At 39.3% G+C, this 21496-nt stretch overlaps 1 non-coding gene across 1 annotated transcript; it reads right to left on the reverse strand.

Moving 5' to 3' along the window:
* Positions 1-1530: 1530 nt before the first annotated feature.
* Positions 1531-1636, reverse strand: LOC147515847 (small nucleolar RNA R71). Its single transcript, XR_015214637.1, has one exon. It is a non-coding gene; the product is annotated as a small nucleolar RNA R71 (small nucleolar RNA).
* Positions 1637-21496: the final 19860 nt, after the last annotated feature.

Genomic DNA, 21496 nt, shown 5'->3' on the forward strand with positions numbered 1-21496 from the left:
AGTAGAGATTACCATGAACAACTAGGGATTAGGAAGAACCAATCGCTATGCGAAAGCATTGCAATTCAGATTACGACGAATCTTCGCTAGTTAATTAAGTCGAGTTAAGGTGGAATAAATTCCCCCTAATTCCTTATCATAGTATCATTTAGCATTTCGTAGTTGAATTATCATATCTTCTTAGAATAATTTGCATCGTAGTATAATTTCTCATCGTACTCTCATTAACTTTGGATAGATCGATAGTCGTTGAAAACGTAAACTCTAAAGAACTAGGAGTGGAACGAATCTTCTACTCCAACTCAATTGCGATAGCATTCGAGTGTAGAAAACTTTGACAAACCTTTACCGTAAACTACCTTTAGTTTTACTTGCGTTTGAGTCTCATTACTTATTCGTAGGTAAAACTATCGTTTTCCATTTTATCAAATGGCGCCGCTGCCATCTTTGTTCCCTTTAGTATTGTTAGTCTTCTCAAAGTCCTATTAATCCTACCCACCGTTGTTTGTTTCTAACATTGATTGTTTGGTTCAGAAACTAAAAAAAAATTCAAAGAACAAGCCTGAGCGCGCCCCTAGCGCTGAAACGCCTGGAACTCGACTTAGACTAGAGCACGACCCGCGCACTACCAAGACCAAATTTGAGCGCCCCCCGTGCTGAAGCGCCTGCAACTCAAATTAGACTTGAGCGCAACCCGCGCCCTAACAAGGCAAAGTTCGAGCGCCCCCCGCGCTAAAGCGCCTGGAACTCGAGTTGGACCTGAGCGTGACCCGCGCCTTACCTAGGCCAATTCCGAGCGCGACCCGCGCCCTCTTCTGAAAAAACCAATTTTCACTGGTTAGTACAAACTTCCATTACTTAAAGTTGTTCATTGTTTCTAACTTGTTACACACACTGAGCGCGCGTATACAAGACGCTATTCATAAGCGAAGCAAAGGAGGCATTTAGGTACTTCTTTCTTCCACTCCTCGAATCTTCTATCAGAGGAGTTCTTATACTAGCATATCGGGGTTGTTTTGATTGTTGTCGTGTTTCTTCAATATTGGACTTAGCCTTGCATGAGATTAAGGTCAGGTAGAGAAAAAACAACTAACTTAATCTATCATGAATGTCAACACACACACCTATCTAGTATACCACACACCACACTTGAAATAATGGCTGAAGAAAGAGAGTCTCCTCTCTCTGACTTTTACAAAGCCTTGAACGATAGCCCAAAATCTTGCATTGTTCTATCAGACCCAGTGGGGGATTTTTGAATCCCCCCAAATATATTTAATTTGTTACCCATTTTTCATGGGTTAGACCATGAAAAACTTTATCAGCACATGCGTAGAATTGACCAAGTTCTTACTACATTCCACCATCCTACGATTGGTGTTGAACAAATTAAACTGAGGGTGTTTTCTTTCACCTTAGCCGATAAGGCGGTGTCTTGGTTAACTGCCCAAGCGCCTAATTTTGTGGACTTATGGGCCAAACTTGTCCAACTATTTATGGAACATTATTACCCACCATTGAAAACCGATGAAATTCTTTCCAAGATTCATTTCTTTCGATAGAATCCTCATGAATCATTTTCTGAGGCATGGAATCGTTTCACCGATCTTCTTATAGAGTGTCCACACCATAACCTCGTGAAAGACACGTTAGTTCGTGCCTTTTTCAAGGGACTTTTGCACCACCACAAAGAGGTGCTTGACATAATGAATGGGGGTAGTTTCCTCAGTAAGGGAGCCTCAGAGGCTTATAAATTTCTAGAAGATCAAACAAAGTGTAATAATAACTGGGGGTGACGATATCTCCCGTTCTTCTAGTTCTTCGATAACAGTTAAGGCCGCCGGTATGTTTGAGATGAAACCCGATCCTGAACTAAAAACTTTAATCGAATCTCTCACTAAAAAGGTAGAGGCTATTTCTGTTAGAAAAAAAAAATATCCCCATTATGAATGTCAACTCCAATCCATGTAATTTATGTTTGAGTCCAGAACATCCCGACTCCAATTGTCCTCTCGCCTATGAACAACAACAATCACAACAAGACAATGTTTGTTCTATTAATAGTGAACCTAACGAACCTTGGCGACAAAACACCAACTACGGTTGGTGAAATAATCAACAAGTTACATCTCCAAGGTTTAATAACCAAAATGTTAGGCCAACAAACAATTACAACCAAGCTCTACCAAGGCAAGGACAAGGTTAGGGTAATTATAATAATTATAATGCTAATAGAGGTATTGATAAGAGCCCAAAACTATAGTTTTAACCCTGTAACAGTCATACTTTTAGACCAATTATGTGAGTAATAATTAAGAGTTAACACTGATTACGTGTTTTTATGCATTTCAGGCTTCAAAGTCCATTATGTGCAGAAATGTGCCACTTTAGTGAGATAAAGGAGCAAAGGTCAGTTACTAAGGAGTTCCATGATTAAAGGCCAAGATTCAAGAAGACAAAGCCTTTCTAAAGCCCGGTCAAAAGCTGAAAAGTCGACGCGGGCAGAAACAGCACACAAGTCAGCAGAACTTCCGAAGGCCGTATCTTTGGACTCAGACCTTGGAATGGGGCCTACCTTATGTCAAAACGACCGGCTCGGAAAGAGCTTTCCAATGGTCTAAGCCTTGATCCAATCAGAGGAGTAGAAGTGGACAAAAAGTCTGTTGAAGCCAACTATAGCTGAAAAGGCCTTTTTGGACTGAAAGAATTGGGTTTGGGGCCTGATTCTATGGCCCAAAACATGGATCCAAGCCCATGCACGATTTTTGGATCTGAACATATAAAAACCAAAGCTTAGCTCTTTGTTAATGGTAGCTAGTTAGACCTAAAACTATAGATAATTATAGATCTAGTTTTCATGTAATAAAATTAAGTTTAGTTTAAATTCAATTCTTGTTTTAGATTAAACTCTTTGAATCATTATTCTTAATTAGTTTGATTAATAAAGTAACTAGTTTGTCAATTTTGATTCTTGGCATTTACAATTGTGTAGATCTAAATTCCCTTATTACGTAGATAGCTAGACTTAGATTAGTTAGATTATTAATTTAGTATTTGAATCATTGTTTTATTATTCATTAGATTAATAAAATAGTGTTCTCCATAAGTTAGTTTTATTTCCATTAATTGTTTAGTTTTAATTCGTAGATTCAATTAATTGTCATTATTAGTTTAATTCAATTATTGCATTAGTAGTTTTGAGTTGTGTTTAAACAAGCAAAGTTTCAATCTTTATATTATGTCTTGTTTGAATTCCATTGGGAATGATAGCGTGATGATTCTCGGCTAAACCCCCATTAGAGGGGGTTGAGAAGCCTTGATGAAAGCTTGATTCCGATTATCGTAGAGTCGTCATAATTTCCTTTCCACTCTAGAAACGATTAGTTCACCATGAGAATGGGTGTAATCGTTCACATACTAGTTATGAATTGGTAGAAATGCCATGTGTAATTAGGGATTAGGAGTAACCATGTTGTTCTGCGAAGCAGTTCAATTCGGATTACGATGATTCGTCGTTAGTAGGATTAAGTCGAGTTAAGGTGGAATCAATCCCCCTCTAACTCCTTATCATAGAATCAACGTAGCATTTCCATAGTTGTTCGTAAAGTCGACTAGTTGCATCTTGTGGGTAGTTGCATCGTAGTCTAGTTGCCATTTCGTAAATCTCTCATTAGACTTTAAGTAGAGTAATTAGACTAGAAAACACAGCATGCGGAAGGACTAGGAGTGGAATGAACTTCCTACTCCACTATATCTCATAGGATTGAGAGTAGAATCTTTGATAAAATATAGGCACGTAAATATTTTTAGTTTACTTACGTTTTGAGTTTCATCGTTTATTTCGTAGGTAAACTAGCATTTTATGTTTTATCAAATGGCGCCGCTGCCATCTTAGTTTCACATTCGCATTGTTTTCGTAGTATAAGTACTTTTCTTAAAGTCCTATTAAACCCACCCACCCTTGTTTGATTCATCTTGTGGTTTCTGTGTTTCAAAGATTGAAAAGTTCCACGAAAAATACACTTAACGCATCACGGCTTCAAAACCGGCGCTTTCGCGCCCATACGCTGGAACCTTGAGCGACCAGGCCTCTAAAACACTGTAACTTGAGTTACCGCGGGGCTTAACCGCGCCCTAAGCGAGCGCACCCGCGCCCTAAGCTGACTTTTGCCGCATTTCCACAGGTTTGATTCAAACTTCGATTTTTCAAGTTTTTCAGTGTTCTAACTAGTTATATCCACTGAACACGCATAAATAAGATGCTATTCATAAGCGAAGCAAGGACGCAATCAGGTATTCCTTTCTTCCACACCTCGCATCTCCTGTTAGAGGTTTATACTAGTATATCAGGATTGTTTGGAGTGTTGACGTAATTAGCTAAGTTTGGTCTTAGCCTTGTATGAGATTAAGGTCTGGTCGAACAAAAACACCGAGCATAATTACACAGCAACATCAACAAGCACGCCCATCTAGTATACCACTCATTGCACCTCTAGCTACTATTCCACATACTCTACTTGACACAATGCCCGACGAAGGAGAGACTCCTCTCTCGGACTTTTATAAAGCCTTGAGCGATAGCCCCAAATCTTGCATCGTTCTAGCAGACCCAGTGGGAGATTTCCGAATCCCCCCAAATATTTTTAATTTGTTACCCGTTTTTCACGGTTTAAACCATGAAAAACCTTATCAGCACATGCGTAGGATTGAACAAGTCCTAACAACATTCCACCATCCTACGGTTGGTGCGGAACAAATTAAACTCAGGGTATTCCCTTTCACCTTAGCCGATAAGGCAGCGTCTTGGTTTACTGCCCAAACGCCTAATTCTGTGGACTCGTGGGCTAAACTTGTTCAGCTGTTTATGAAACATTTTTACCCACCCGTAAAGACGGATGAGATGCTTTCCAAGATTCATTTCTTTCGACAAAATCCTCATGAATCATTTTCAGAGGCTTGGAATCATTTCACCGATCTCCTTATAGAGTGTCCACATCATAACTTAGCAAAAGATACGTTAGTTCGTACCTTTTTCAAAGGACTTCAACATCACCATAAAGAAGTCCTCGACATAATGAATGGGGGTAGTTTTCTAAGTAAAGGAGCCTCGGAGGCTTACAAACTTTTAGAAGAGAAAACTAAACACAATAACAACTGGGGGGTAGTGACGATATCCACCGCTCCGCTAGTTCTTCTAATACAGTTAAGGCCGCCGGTATGTTTGAAATTAAACACGATCCCGAGCTGAAAACTCTAATCGAATCACTCACTAAAAAGGTAGAGGCCATTTTTGTTCAACAAAAGCCTATCCCCGTCATGAATGCAAATTCAAATCCATGTAGTTTCTGTTGGATCCCTCAGCATCCCAACTCCCACTGTCCTATAGCCTATGAACAGGCTTGTTCCATTAATAGTGAACCTAACACCCCTTGGAGACAAAATCCCAACTTCGGGTGGAGAAATAACCAACACGTCACACCTCCAGGGTACAATAATCAATATGTTAGGCTAACGCACAGTTTTAACCAAGCTCCACCACGACAAGGACAGGGTCAGGGTAATTTTAATAATTATAACAACCAAGTGCAACCTCGACAAGGTCAAGAACAAGGTCAAGGTAGTTCTAATAATTATAATGCTAATAGAGGTATCATTCCGGTAAATAATAATTATCAAAATCCGCCCATAAATAATTCACGCGAAATAGTTCCAGTCACACCACCCGTGACTACTACACCCACACAACCGGATCGTCTTGACACCTTCATACAAGTGAGCCAAAAACTTTTCCAAACCATGGCTCAATCTAACCAACAGCTTCTACAATCCATTAATAATTTAACCCAACATTTGGCACAAGATAAAGCCCAACCCAAAGGTGTGTTGCCAGGTCACGCAATACCTAATCCTAAAACAACAAACACAGCCTTTGAGGTAATCGATAATACTAGTAATGAATATGAAAATGTAGGTGAGCTAAATGCCATCACCACTCTCCGTTTTGGCAGAGTGGTTGATAACAAAGTAACTATGCCTATAGTTACCCCACCAGTAGCCCCTACACCTGCTATTTTACTAGATATCAAAATAGAAACTGAAGAGCCTACCACTGTAGAGGTACCAGTTACAACACAACCTAAGAAACAGAAAGCCATGGTTAAACATCTAGGTGATACCATTACTAAATATAGACAGAAACCACCGTTTCCACATAAATTAGTCATGTTAACTAGGGATACAAATTATGAGGAGATTAGGGACGTTTTCAAGAATCTAACTATAAACCTTCCCTTCCTCGAAGCTATTAAAAAGCTACCACACCATGCTAAGTAAGGAGTTGTGTACTACTAGGCGTAAGATAAATATACCAAAAGACGAATTTTTAACAGAACAATTCCCAACTCTATCTGAACATAATGGAATTGTTAAGTACAAGGACCCTGGCCGTCCTACTATACAATGCACTTTAGGAGATTCCTATACGACGACCGCGTTATTAGACCTGGGCGCTAGTGTTAACTTACTCCCGTTTTATTTGTATAAACAAATAGGTCTAGACGAGATGCAACCCACTAAAATGACGTTGCAATTAGCTGATCGGTCTATTAAGTATCCTAAGGGTGTGGTCAAAAATGTGTTGGTAAAAGTTCAGGATTTCTACTATCTAGCTGATTTTGTAATCATCGATACAGAAGTTGTTAACGACTCTGTCCCGATCATCTTAGGGCGCCCCTTCTTGGCAACTGCCAACGCAGTTATAAATTGCCGCGATGGTAAGATGTCCTTATCTTTTGGCCATCTTGCTGTTAAAGTAAATGTTTTTAAAACAAAGTCACATTTACCCGATTCGTTTATGGATGGAGAGGTTAGCATGATCGAGAGCTTCGCTCGAGATTATTTCAACAACAGGTTCCCTGATAATCATATGCCAAAATTTCTTTCCTTTGGAAATTCAGACTCCAGCAATTTCATCCCTACACTAGTCGATACACATATTATGGATGAGGACGAGATAGATGACTTTCTCAAAGATATAGAGGACTACCATAGTAATATGAATATGACCAATCTAGATAAGGAATTCAAGGAGTTTCTTAGAGCAGGTGATGATTCACCCTATCAAGAACTACTTTGCACAACATCCACCTCGACTCCCCTCCTTCCACCCTTTCAAAGGAATCTCGACTTTGCACTCGATCCTTTTGTTTCTTCTGTGCTTCATAATTTTTTAAATCCACCTAGTAAACAAATACTTCAGAAGAACAAAGCATTTGACACCTTCATTTTCAGACTTGAAACAGTCCCTACCTACACCATGAATGAGTTTTGTGCTAAACCCACATCCTCATTGTCTATATGTTTTCCCTCTACAACTTATCCATATCCACCATATTCTCCACAACCATTAACTTTTTCACACTTATTCACTAGGACACCATCTCGTTCAAAGATGAAAAAGAAGGTGCATGCTAGGTTACGTTATAGGTCTATCCGACTTCGCTGTCAGTTCACTAGGATGCGTCATAGGAAATCTTGGTGCTTGATTATGTTTGGATATGTTTTCTGTGATATTTATTTATGGAATGATCCACAAATATTTCGGTTGTTGATATATGATAAACTGTATGTCCATACATATGTTTAAATAAAGTCTCGAGTATCTGACTATAAACGACTCAATTTTTGTGTTTGGCGCATTTCCTTTCATTTCTAGATATTGGTGAGTGCACCATTAAGGTAATCGGGCCCTCCCTATGGAGTGTGTGGCTGTAAGTACCGGATCCTAAGTCCACGTTTAAACGTAATTCACGTTTTCCACTCTTGCATGTTTTCTCGGATTTTTTATTCATGTTTCTATATGGGGTGAATTATGTCCTTATTGCTTATTGTTTTTTCTATATATTAATCAGTATTTATAAAAATAAAAAAATAATATATATATATATATATATTAAAGAATAAACATAGTAATCTAGGAAGTCTCGGGAATCTGACTTTAAAAGACCCACTTAAAAAACAAATTTTCTAAACTTTGTTATAAAAAATTTGTTTGGGGGTGGGGTGTTCGTATTTCCGTCCTAGAATGTTTTATGTCCCATTAGAGTTGTTTAGGCCGTTTAATTATATTCCGATTCGGGTTGACATATTCTATGAATTTAGAGTTCATTCGTTCGCATAACGTATGTCATGCACGCACTACGAGGTGTTTTACACTACCTTATATGTCATCCATGGTCGGAATAGAGTGTTTTATGGATCATTGGATTGGAAATTCTCTCCTGATCATTTCCATATCTCATTCGCAAAAATCAAACCGGTAACGAAGCGGCAATTTTAGTTTGAAGTTGGGCGAAAAAACGAAAATTTTGAATTGGGCTAAGGCCCATCCCGCGCACACCTGCAGCGCACCCGCGCCCTTACCTTTACACCAACAGTCGTGTTCTTCACTTCCAAGCCGGCATTAACGACCACCAAAGCTTCAAAACCTAAAAAAAAAAATTAAAAAGAAACCTAATTAAACCCACGCCCACATTCAAATCAAGTTCAAATCTTCTCTAAAACCAATCCACCACCAAATCCACCAACTTACATCACCAAAAACCCACGAAAATTAAAAAATTTAAGCTGTCGCACCACCACCGCACCACCACCACTGGTTGTTTCATTCAGTTGACTTAAATTCCAACCCCCACTACATTCCAAACATTCCAATGGCTCAACAACGTCGAATTTCGCCGGAGAAAGCATTTCTATGGCGACCACTTCGCGGCCGCTTTTCTGGTGTGAAATGATCGTAGAGAGACTGGAATAGCTTGTGGTACTTTCGACCCGAAGCCTTTTACCACTTAAGACTTAGTCCGACGGTTCTACAACACGAGGGAGTTGGAGGGGACTAGAATTTTTGTTATGGTGGCGAAGAGGAGGAAGGAAGTAACTACTGGGTTGTTGGCTGAGATTCTAGGCATTCCGCCTAGAATCCATCTAGATGTCACATTACAGGAGTCCCAATATAATGGGGTAGAGCCGTTGATGCACGTGACAGTTACCGAAGGGAACTACAATGCGAGATCGCATTGTGTTCGCCAGGCATCCCTCAGAACCAACCAGCTGGCTGCAGCTCAGTGGATTGGTCGGAACTTCCTGGGGAAGGAGAAGGTCAGCGACTCGGTCTGAACTGCCTCCATATTTTATGGATACTCCAGGAGCAGAAGTACGAGTTCTGTATCTTGGAGTTTTTGCTTAGCATGATTAGGGGAGTAGGAAAGTTGATGGCACCTCTCCCTGTTTTAATAACCAAGATCATGCTGAAATTGAGAGCAGCTCCGGCGTTTGATAGGACTTACATCACCCTACACCGAAATCCTCGCATCTATAAGGATTGTGTCCAACGAGTTTGGAGGTTGCCTGAGGATAGCGTAGAGGACGAGGAGGATGGTGGAAATGAGGATGAGGAGGATGGTGGAAATGAGAATGCCTCGGAGGATGAGGAGGATTTGACTTGTTTTGATGTGGATGCCTTGGAGAGGTGTTGGTCGGATGCAGAACGCATGGCTGTGATTCATCGTGGCATGCGTTCACTCAACACTATCTGCGAAGACCTCCGGACTTGACAGGCTACTATCCATCATAACTTTGAGATCCGATCCCAGCAGGAGGACGAGCGGTAGGAACAGATGAGGGCTGAGCTAGAAGCTCAGTGCCAGTTCCGGGCCGACATGCTTGCACGATTCCCACCTTAGGGGGATTCTCCTTCTGAGGACACACCATCGAGGCACGAGTGTCGTCGCCAAAAGACGAATGGTGCTGGCCCATCGGGAGCTCAGGAGCCATCTCCTGAGCATTTGCCCTCCGCTACCAGTACCGAAGTGGTTAGGGATAATATAGTTTGATGTTTTTTATTTATTTGTAGTTTTATTATTGTTAGTTGTTTTAATGTAAGGTTTAATTCCGTAATTTGGATTTGGTAGTAAAAGGGCATTTAATGCCAATTTTAATATAATGTCGTTATTTTTATTTTTGTGTGGTTGTTTAATATTGATCCCACCTTCCTAAATTGTTTGGGGGTGGTGTTATCTATTCCAGCATGATTTTTATATGACCTTCGTTTTAGAAGTTAGTGCGGAGTCAAGGTGAAAATATGGCCGTTTAGGCATATCTATGAATAAGTATCATGGTAGGATGAAATCTCGATTAAATTGGTAGATTCTATCCTAAATTCAACCTAAAAGATACTAAGTTTGTTTTAGAATCAAGAATATGAGTTGTTTCCGTTTTCGGGTTTGGAAATTTTAGTATTTCCGGAAACTGCCGTAAAAACTTTTTGGCAACTTCCTAATCCGTTTTAGCAACTTAAAACCTATATAAACTTCATTCATTCTACACTCACAACTCACACTACACCTAACCTCCATCACTCACCTTTCACTCCCACGATTCCCACGTTTCGTCTCATTTTTCGATCTTCATTTTCGAACCGCGCTTTAGGAGCGACTCGCTTTACACTTTTGTCGAATTTTGTACAGCTTTTCGCTTTCAGGTAGGTGAAGGTGACTCAAGGCCAAACACTGGAATTCCAAAATCTTTAGAGCGCACTTGCGCCCTGACTTTCGTGGACAAGAAATATTCCAGTTTTCTGCGGGTTGTTCCTGGATCATTCGCAGCTATTCCAGAGCGTAATTTTTAGATGACATCTCCTACATTGATTTCGGAACAGTCTTTCGAAGATTTGTTCCAAAGCACTACTTATGGTGCTTGGTTTCGCGAGGAGATCACATACGTTGGCTGGGAACCGCTTATGGTAAGACCTGATGCACTTTATTCTCCAACACTAGCATCTTATTTTTACGATAACTGCATTTTCTTTGAGAGAGTAGATGGAGAACAAGTGTTCTCCATCAATATTGATAATGAACCAATGGAAATTACCAGGTTCTTGCTAGCATTTGTTCTTGGACTTGGTATGCCCGCTGAAATACAAGACCCACGGTGTTATTGGGTAGATAATATGTATGTCTACACTTATGACTTTTTGCATGAGTCGTATGGCGCAGGCATTTTTCCGTATCGAGGACCAAAGGGAATATAACGTCGCCTTTGGTAGCTTGTCCATGAACATCGGAACTGTTATGTTTTGGATCATGCTAAACATTTTAGGGGAATGGCATTTTTCTTCTGTGAATGATGCCACTTGCAGCATCTTCCTTGCTTTAGCCATGGGACGTATGTGTCATGACCTTCCCCGAACCTTGATGTCTAGTTTAGCTCGAGCCCATAGCATGAGGCATAAGTACCTTCTTATGCCTGTTCTAATTTCCCGTATTATGCTATGTTTCTTTCCTATTTTTTGTACACGTTTCATGGATTAGATTACGGTCGACACTGTAAGACCCACAAATAGTATTATTCGATCTTTCCATGCAATGACTTGGCAAGGGTGGAGGATACAACTTCATCAGGTTGCACCCTACACTCCGTCAGACCAAGTGGCTCTTAATAGGTTAGCAATAATAGATGATAAATGGCGGGAAGCCTGGCAAATTATCATGGCATGGTAGGACGCGAAGGAACCTCACTTCTTTATAGAAGAAGAGAATGAGGAAGATGATGAGTAAAGTGGGAGATAAGGTAAGTTTTAATTCTAGTTAGTGTCTGCTTATGTCCCAAGCAATTTCATTCTTGTTAACCCCATAATGGGTAGAACTCGTATAGAGTTGCGTCAGTTTTTATTTCCTATATTAGTACGTTCTAACTTTGTTTTGCATATGTTCCTGAATTTCACGCGATTCAATGGTATTTTTCCTACCCTCTTTATTTAAATGCTTTGAGGACAAAGCATGCTTCTTGTTTGGGGGGGGGGGGGGGGATAGAAACACGTGTAATTAAGGCATCTGTTAGGACATAGATAGGTATAATATGTATTTGTTTTCTAGTTAAAATTTCAAAAATTCAAAAATATAAATAAATAAGTTATGATATACACTTAGGAATATTGGTATTGTTTCTTTCTCTATGCTCTTAATAATCTAGAAGTTTTACGTAGCTTTTGCATTAGAATAATTTTTAGAAACTTAGGTTAATATGTAGGTAACAATCTTTGCATCTATATATAAATATATTACATGAGTATCGATGATTGTTAGCAGTAAGTTTCTGAAATCTAGGCTAGAGTACTTATTCTACAAATCCTGTGAGAATATAGCCTAAAGCCTTATATGAGCGAAATATTTGAGAAATGACACAAGGGAGAAGTAAAATCCGGATAGAGATATCACACGTCCACTTGCTTGATCACTAAACCATATCCTAAGCGAGAATTTAGGTCCTCTTTGGATCGATATAGCCAAAAATTCAAACCTATGAATTATTTTCCGCTAGTCGCCCCTCTGAGCCTTTCTTTAGCCTTCCATAAACCACAAATCCTTTACCCTGTTACAAAACAAAACAAAATAAAATAAAATAAAATAAAAATTCAACCTACCCAATTTAGATAAGTTTGAGAATAGAATGAGGAAGAAGAAGAAGAGAAAAACCTGTGTAAACAAAAGTTAGTTAATTGCTTCAGAAAATAAAGAAAAGAAGTTTCCATCCAAAGAAAAGAAAAATAAAAATAGAAATAAAATAAAAACTCCAAAAAAATAGAATAAAAGGAGTCAAAAGCCAAAGAAAAAGAAAAAAAATATGGCTAAAGATGGAAATAAAGTGTAGAAGCAAAAGTAAATAACAAGGTTTTCTCTAGTTACATAGTATGAAGACTCTATTATCTCAGACTTATCGTTTTTGAATATCCATTTCCTTCCTTCTTAAACCATCTCCTAATCCCTGTAACACCTAATAAAGACCTTTAGCTCAATTAGGAATAGGTTAGTGTGATAGTAAGTGGCAGATATGTTTAATCGACTCCGACTTCCTTGTTGTCATTGAGATTGTAAGGTAAAGTGTGCCCACTGCACACTAGAGTAGCAAAACTTGAGTGAAAAAAAAATCAGAGTGTTGTATCTTGACTATTATTGTGAGAACCTACTTGGGGACGCTTATTCGAAGTTTTTAAAGCTAACACGCTAGGCATTTCATAGTATTACTCATTGTATATATGTTTACTGTAGATGATTGATTATTATGCATATATTAGCTTAGGTTTTGACTTGATTACTTTATATGCATTGCTAGTGAGAGGTATAGTTAATTTAGTGCATAAATAAGGAAACAATAGTTTTATTTCTTAGTCGTTGTAGTATAGATGAAGTTTGTGAGTACCTTCACTGGAAAACTCTCATGAGGCTATAACTCGTCCACTAGGGAATTCCTAGTGGTTTAAGGCCTTGTTGCATATGGTCAATGTAATCACACTCAGCGAAACGAGAGTAGATAAAACTCCATTTTTGGTCACTTATTCTAATTTCTCATCTTTGCTTGAGGACAAGCAAAATGCTGTTTGGGGGTGGTTTGATAAGAGCCCAAAACTGTAGTTTTAACCCTGTAACAGTCATACTTTTAGACCAATTATGTGAGTAATAATTAAGAGTTAACACTGATTACGTGTTTTTATGCATTTCAGGCTTCAAAGTCCATTATGTGCAGAAATGTGCCACTTTAGCGAGATAAAGGAGCAAAGGTCGGTTACTAAGGAGTTCCATGATTAAAGGCCAAGATTCAAGAAGACAAAGCCTTTCTAAAGCCCGGTCAAAAGCTGAAAAGTCGACGCGGGTAGAAACAGCACACAAGTCAGCATAACTTCCGAAGGCTGTATCTTTGGACTCAAACCTCGGAATGGGGCCTACCTTATGTCAAAACGACGGGCTCGGAAAGAGCTTTTCAATGGTCTAAGCCTTGATCTAAACAGAGGAGTAGAAGTGGACAAAAAATCTGTTGAAGCCAACTGCAGTTGAAGAGGCCTTTTTGGACTGAAAGAATTGGATTTTGGGCCTGATTCTCTGGCCCAAAACATGGATCCAAGCCCATGCACGATTTTTGGATCTGAACATATAAAAACCAAAGCTTAGCCCTTTGTTAATGGTAGCTAGTTACACCTAAAACTATAGATAATTATAGATCTAGTTTTCATGTAATAAAATTAAGTTTAGTTTAAATTCAATTCTTGTTTTAGATTAAACTCTTAGAATCCTTATTCTTAATTAGTTTGATTAATAAAATAGCTAGTTTGTTAATTTTGATTCTTGTCATTTACAATTGTGTAGATCTAAATTCCCTTATTACGTAGATAGCTAGACTTAGATTAGTTAGATTATTAATTTAGTATTTGAATCATTGTTTTATTATTCATTAGATTAATAAAATAGTGTTCTCCATAAGTTAGTTTCATTTCCATTAATTGTTTAGTTTCAATTCGTAGATTCAATTAATTATCATTATTAGTTTAATTCAATTATTGCATTAGTAGTTTTGAGTTGAGTTTAAACAAGCAAAGTTTCAATCTTTATATCATGTCTTGTTTGAATTCCATTGGGAATGATAGCGTGATGATTCTCGGCTAAACCCCCATTAGAGGGGGTTGAGAAGCCTTGATGAAAGCTTGATTCCGATTATCGTAGAGTCGTCATAATTTCCTTTCCACTCTAGAAACGATTAGTTCACCATGAGAATGGGTGTAATCGTTCACATACTAGTTATGAATTAGTAGAAATGCCATGTGTAATTAGGGATTAGGAGTAACCATGTTGTTCTGCGGGCGATTCAATTCGGATTACTGACGATTAGAGTGGCCGTTAGTAGGATTAAGTCGAGTTAAGGTGGAATCAATCCCCCTATAACTCCTTATCATAGAATCAACGTAGCATTCCCATAGTTGTTCTTCAAGTCGACTAGTTGCATCTTGTGGGTAGTTGCATCGTAGTCTAGTTGCCATTTCATAAATCTCTCATTAGACTTTAAGTAGAGTAATTAGACTAGAAAACACAGCATGCGGAAGGACTAGGAGTGGAACGAACTTCCTACTCCACTATATCTCATAGGATTGAGAGTAGAATCTTTGATAAAATATAGGCACGTAAATAGTTTTAGTTTACTTACGTTTTGAGTTTCATCGTTCATTTCGTAGGTAAACTAGCATTTTATGTTTTATCAGGTATCATTCCAGTAAATAATAACTATCAAAATTCACCCATTAATAATCAACGTGACATAGTTCATGTCACACAACCTATAGCTAACACTCCTCCACAACTGGATTGTTTTGACGCCTTTATGCAAACCCAACAACAGATTTTACAATCTATCCAACTTTCCTTACAGCAGTTAGCACAAGAGAAGTACAACCCAAAGGTGTGTTTCCAGGTCAAGCTATACGTAACCCTAAAACAACAAACACAACCTTTAAAGTAAACGATAATACTAGTACATAAAATGCAAACGTAGGTGAGCTAAATTCCATCACCACTCTCCGTTCTGGCAGAGTGGTTGATAACAACGTAACTATGCCTATAGTTACCCCACCAGTGGTCCCTACACCAGATATTGTACTATATACCAACATAGAAACTAAAGATCCTACCCCTGTATAGGTAGCACTTAAACCACAACCTAAGAAACAGAAAACCAAGGTTAAACATCCTGTTGATCCATATGCTAAATATAGAGAGAAACCACCGTTTCCTCAAAAATTAGCTATGTTAAACAAGGATACAAATTTTGACGTGATTAGGGAAGTTTTTAAAAATCTAACGATAAACTTACCTTTTCTTAAAGCAATTAAAAAGTTACCTCACCATCCTAAGTTTCTCAAAGAGTTGTGCACTACTAGGCGTAAGACAAATATTCCTAAAGACGCCTTTTTAATTGAATAGTTTCCAACTTTAACTAAACACAATGGAATCGTTAAGTACAAGGACCCTGGTCGTCCTACTGCACAATGCACCTTAGGAGATACTCACACGACCACTGCTTTATTAGACCTGGGGGCAAGTGTTAACTTACTCCCTTATTATTTATATAAGCAAATAGGTCTACAGGAGATGCAACCTACAAAAATGATGTTGCAATTAACTGATCAGTCTATCAAGTATCCTAAGGGTGTAGTTGAAAATGTGTTTGTTAAGGTTCAAGATTTCTACTATCCTGCGGATTTTGTTATCCTCAATACAGAAGTCGCTAACGACTCTGTTCCGATCATTTTTGGGCGCCCTTTCTTGGCAACTGCCAACGCTTATAAACTGCCGCTGTTTCGACCCCCACCTACGTGGCAAACGTCCATTACTAGGGGTCTCTATTTTATTCATTTAATCGATAGGGCTAAAGCCCAATTTGCAATACCATGGATCAATGTACAGGCCCATTAACTCATGTGTCTAAGGCTGAACCATAGCCACAGCCACATGGCTTGCCACTAATGTACATTGATTTATGTCCAGATTCATTTCTTATCAAAGAGATAATTATCAGTTGAAAATTATAGTCTATCACAATTACTCAAGTTACAAGATTACTTGAGCTACAAGGACTCTCTACTCTACCTATATAAATACCGAACTGTTTTTCATAAGGAACTACGTGGAAACTTGATCCCTAGAGAATAGATTTTGGGTACGTAGGCAGCCATTATTTGGTTCAGTTTCATCTCCCCCCAACATCAAATTCCTCTGTTTCTTAGTGTGTTCTTTACTATTGCTCTCGTTGTGTTGAAGCAGTTTACTGCCAAAACATAATTGGCGCCGTCTGTGGGGAATTTAGAATTCATTATCACGTGAAACAATCAAGATGGTAAGCACAAGAAGCAGACCAAATAGTCAACATATTCCTCCTGCTAATAGGAATCGCAACCCTCGAAATTCAAATCGGCCAATGCAAGAACCGTTGAACAATCAAGTTGCTCATAGTGGTAGGATCAATTCTCAACATCCAACCGTAGCAGCGCCACCGCCACCACCACTGCCTCCGCTACCGCCACTCCTAATACGGTTAAGCGTGAGTTACGACGAGTCAAAATTTTAAAATAGGAACTTGAGAAGAAAGCTGGCAAAGAGGCAAAGGCCGGTGGACGAGGCTGCAAATTCAACAACATCAGGCGAATTAACGAAAGGGGACGCAGCCATTCGGTGTATGGGACCGTCTTGAAGATCCACTTCATTGTCCTCAACAACGTGTTATTTCTCAAACACAATCAACCAGTGCACACTCTAAGAGTAACGACCCTATTACCCGTACTTATGGGGAGAATCAGATTGGCAATGATAACTACTACCCTAGACATGTCCGATCTCAAATGGAAGATTTACCTCTGAGAAGCAATTTCAGGGAAGACCGCCATCCGAGATATGTCCGACATGACTGGGAAGGCGGGCATCCCAGATAAGAGCAACAAAACATGGAGAAGTGGTATAATTATACCGACCACCCGGCCAAGGGTGACTACCGGCCTAGACAGGTTGGTTACAGGGATAGACAAAGACAATCACCGGTCGGAGCTGATCGTGCATACCGCCGAAGATCTCTAACTCCAATATGAGATAATGGAAGGTATCCTTCTCCACATGGGCACGACCGGGGGCGTCCAGTTGTTCGAGCCAATACTTTAACTCTAATAGAACAACAGTTGAAAGAGTTTATTGCAAAAGAACTTAACGATAGAGAGTCAAGGGATGTACAAATAAAAAACTTGACAGTCAATGATGGCGTACTTGATAAGTTTTCGCTCAGCATTCAAGAAGCTTACCACCATCTTTTTTTTTTTTTGATTGGCAAGCCTGCTTTAAATGAGATCAGTAACTCTTTGATGCTGGCGGGGTTCGATCCCCAGACCTCTGGTATCATCACCCAAAGGTTTTACCGACTTTGCTAGTCGGCACCTGCGAGATAACATCCCTTGCATACCGACTTTGCTTACCACCATCCCGACTTCAAACAACCCGATTTTGAACTTTATGATGAGTCGGAAGGAGATCCTGGCTTGCATGTTCTATCGTTCAAAAATAAGTTGGTGTTATGGGGTGGAGATGATCCGCACATATGTAAGCTTTTTCCATCAACTCTAAAGGGAGAAGCATTACGCTGGTTTAATGAGTTGCCTTCAAGATCAATTCACCAATTCAATGAACTAGAAAATCAGTTTGTTAATCGTTTCCGCCACAATTGCAAGACACCAAAGGATGTCGACTCACTTTTGAACATCAAGCAACAACATGATGAAAAGTTACATACTTTTGTTACTAGGTTCCAGAAGGCAGCAGCACCGCCGCCTCCGCTACCACAAATGGCGGTACAAACGCCTCCGAAAGAAGGCGTCGCGGAAAAAAGTATAAGGAAAAACTTCATCCCAGACTGGACCGACCTGACAGGGAAGGCCGACCTTGCAGATTTGTGGAAAATCGTCATCCTAGACAGGTCCGACCAGACAGGGAAAAACGGCATCACGGAAGAAAGTATAAGGAAAACCTTCATCCTAGACTGGACCGACCTGACAGGGAAGGCCGACCTCGCAGATTTGAGAAAAACTGTCATCCCAGACAGGTCCGACCAGGCAGGGATGGAAGGTGTCACAGAAGCAACTAGATGGAAGACCACAATCCCAGACAAACTACCGACCTAGATAGACTGGTTACACACAAAGAAAAAGACAATCTCCAGTCGGACCCGAACGTGTGTACCGCCTAAAATCTCTAACTCTTGTAAGAGGTAATGGCAGGTGTCATTTTCCACATATGCTCGACCGGGGGCATCTGTCTATTTAAATCTTCTAGATAAAATAGATTTCACCCCACTTAGCATGAAGTCCCTTTGATGTAACTTCTCACTCATCATAAAGTTCATCTGAACCTTAACGAATCTTGTCCGATTCATCCATATCCGTTGCCACGAATTTCCGAATTGGTGAACGCCACTTCAGGCTTCCAACACCTATCATTCATGGATACTTCTTCAGGGTACTACCAGATATCTTTGAATGTGGATGACCAAGAGTTCACCGCCTTCATCACCGACCAAGGCATTTTTTGCTACACTGTTATGCCTTTTGGTCTGAAAAATGCCGGTGCAACCTACCAAAAGCTTGTCAATACAATTTTTTCCAATCTGTTGGGAAAAATAATGGAGGCTTATATCGATGATATAGTCGTTAAATCGAAGCATACTGGTGATCATCTTTCCGATCTTCAACTTGTTTTTGATAGGCTTAACAAGTATAACATGAGACTCAATCCCGCCAAATGTTCTTTTGGCCTCTCTTCTGGAAAATTTCTGGGATACCTCATGACTCGTAGAGGTATTGAGGCTAATCCTGATCAGATACGCCGTTATTGATATGCCATCACCAAAAAAATAAGAAGGAAATTCAACGACTTACTGGTCGGCTTGCCGCTCTTCATAGATTTATTTCTAAATATTCCGATCGTTGTCATCCCTTCTTCCAGACTTTAAAGGGGGCGGCAACTTGGAACGTTGATTGTGAGATGGCATTGCAACAAATGGAGAAATACTTGGTCAGTCCTCCTATATTGACAAGTCCTTCAACGGGTCAACCTAGTGGCATATTCTGCGATAACTTTCGCAGAATGGGAAAGTTATCTTAGTGCGTATAGCATTGTCTTTGAAAGTCGTACTACTGAAAAAGGACATACTCTGGCTTTTTTGATAGCTGATTTCCGATTGATGATTCTCCTATTGATGATTTCTTGCACCAGGAAGAATCTATGGAAGACATTCTGCCGCCAATAACTAGGGGCGACGAAGACCAACATGAAAAAGCAATTCCTAATCCCATTGAACTATGGATTGTTTACTCGGATGGCCCATAGTAAACTGGTCCGGAATGGATGCATTTTTGTTAAACCCGGAGAAAAGATTGGGAATTGCAGGCGACGAAGCCGCCCGCTTCAAATAACGGCCGAAAGTATGAGGCTGCCATCTATGCCTTGAGAACAGCTTTGACATCGGGGGCTTAAAAGCTCCGATTATACACGGATTCTCGCCATCGCCAATCGGTTTGGTCGTCTTCAAGCAAGAGATGAGCGTATGGCGGCTTATCTTAGTTTGATACATAGTCTTGATCGACAATTTGATAGCATCTCTATCACTCAAAAGACGAAATGACTTACGCCATGCAGATTCATTGGCTTATCTCTACCGCCTAAAAGCTTTTAAGGGTCAAGACACATCACTTTTGGTACCATCTTTTTCGTACCTAAGTTTGAACGTTTTTATGCTCGCTTAGTTCGTTATTCTCATTACGAAAAAATCTGATGAAGTTACCACATTTAGCTTCGTCAGTCTAAGTTTGAACGCTTTGTATGCTAGCTTACTTCATTACTATCATTACGAAAAAATTTGACGAAGTTACCACATTTAACTTCGTCAGTCTAAGTTTGAACGCTTTTACGCTCGCTTAGTTCGTTACTATCACTATGACAATATCCGACTAAGTCACTACGTTTTTTTTTTTTTTTTTTTTTTTTGCCAGTCGAAATTTGAACGTTTTTTCACTCGCTTAGTCTAATTTTGCCTAGTTAAGTTAGCATTGAGGGCGTTTTTCCCTACATGGGGGCATCTCATTCTATTTCATTTCAACTATATAAATCACCAACATTGTCAGTTTTCCACAGGTATGTTATCTATCACAACAACAACATTCAATAGCAAACCCATACTTTATTTTTATTTATTTTTCATCAAAAGAAGTTTTAGCTCTATGGTGTTACATTCACATAATTACCTAATCAATTGTCTCTGTCAATTATCTTACGGTCGCTCGATTAAATTATCGTTTTTTTCTTCGAAATCTGCATTCGCTTCGCTTAGCACTTTCGGTCAACTATCTTCCGCATTTATTATTTTTTCTAAGGCATTGCGCCGCTCTTTCTCAACGAAACTTTTCGTCAGCTTCATTATTTTTTCTAAGGCATTGGGCCGATATTTCTGAGAGACACTTTTCGTCGATTTTTCTGAGCAAAAATTTTCTCCAATTTCTTTATTTATTATACGGCATTGCGGTGCGATCACCTTGAGCAAAACCTTTCTTCAGCTTCTTTATTTTTCTAAGGCATTGAGATCTTTCCACTCAAAAATTTTCGTCAATATCGTTTGCTCGTAATTCTTCCGTTTCAACCTGCGACAAAAATACAAATATTTTCGTCAGTTTTTCAAACTTAACCACAATTTTACGATAACTAATAAAAAAATACTAACATATATGTTTCCGACACCGCTTTGTCATATTCTCCGCACTTTTCTCTGTTTTCTTCGTCTTCTTCGACAGGCCAAATTTAAGTTTTATCGAAACTCAATAATTTAAACTTAATATCCTAGTCGATCCATTTGAAGTCGCTTCAAACTCGAAGCTAGATTATGCCGCTTGCCTCGTGTATTCGATATATTTGTCATCTTCTTTCCACCTCACCAAGTCTACAATCGTCATCGATTCTTACTATTCTCGATTATCTTTCGCCCGTATAATACAGTTATTTCTACCTGCGGAAAAAAAAAAAAAAAAACAACAACAACAACAACAACGTCAGATACGTTCTTCCTACCAAAGTCAACAAGTCAACAATCC

This window comes from Coptis chinensis, chromosome 2 (assembly GCF_015680905.1).
Source record: "Coptis chinensis isolate HL-2020 chromosome 2, ASM1568090v1, whole genome shotgun sequence".
Classification (NCBI taxonomy): Eukaryota; Viridiplantae; Streptophyta; class Magnoliopsida; order Ranunculales; family Ranunculaceae; genus Coptis; species Coptis chinensis.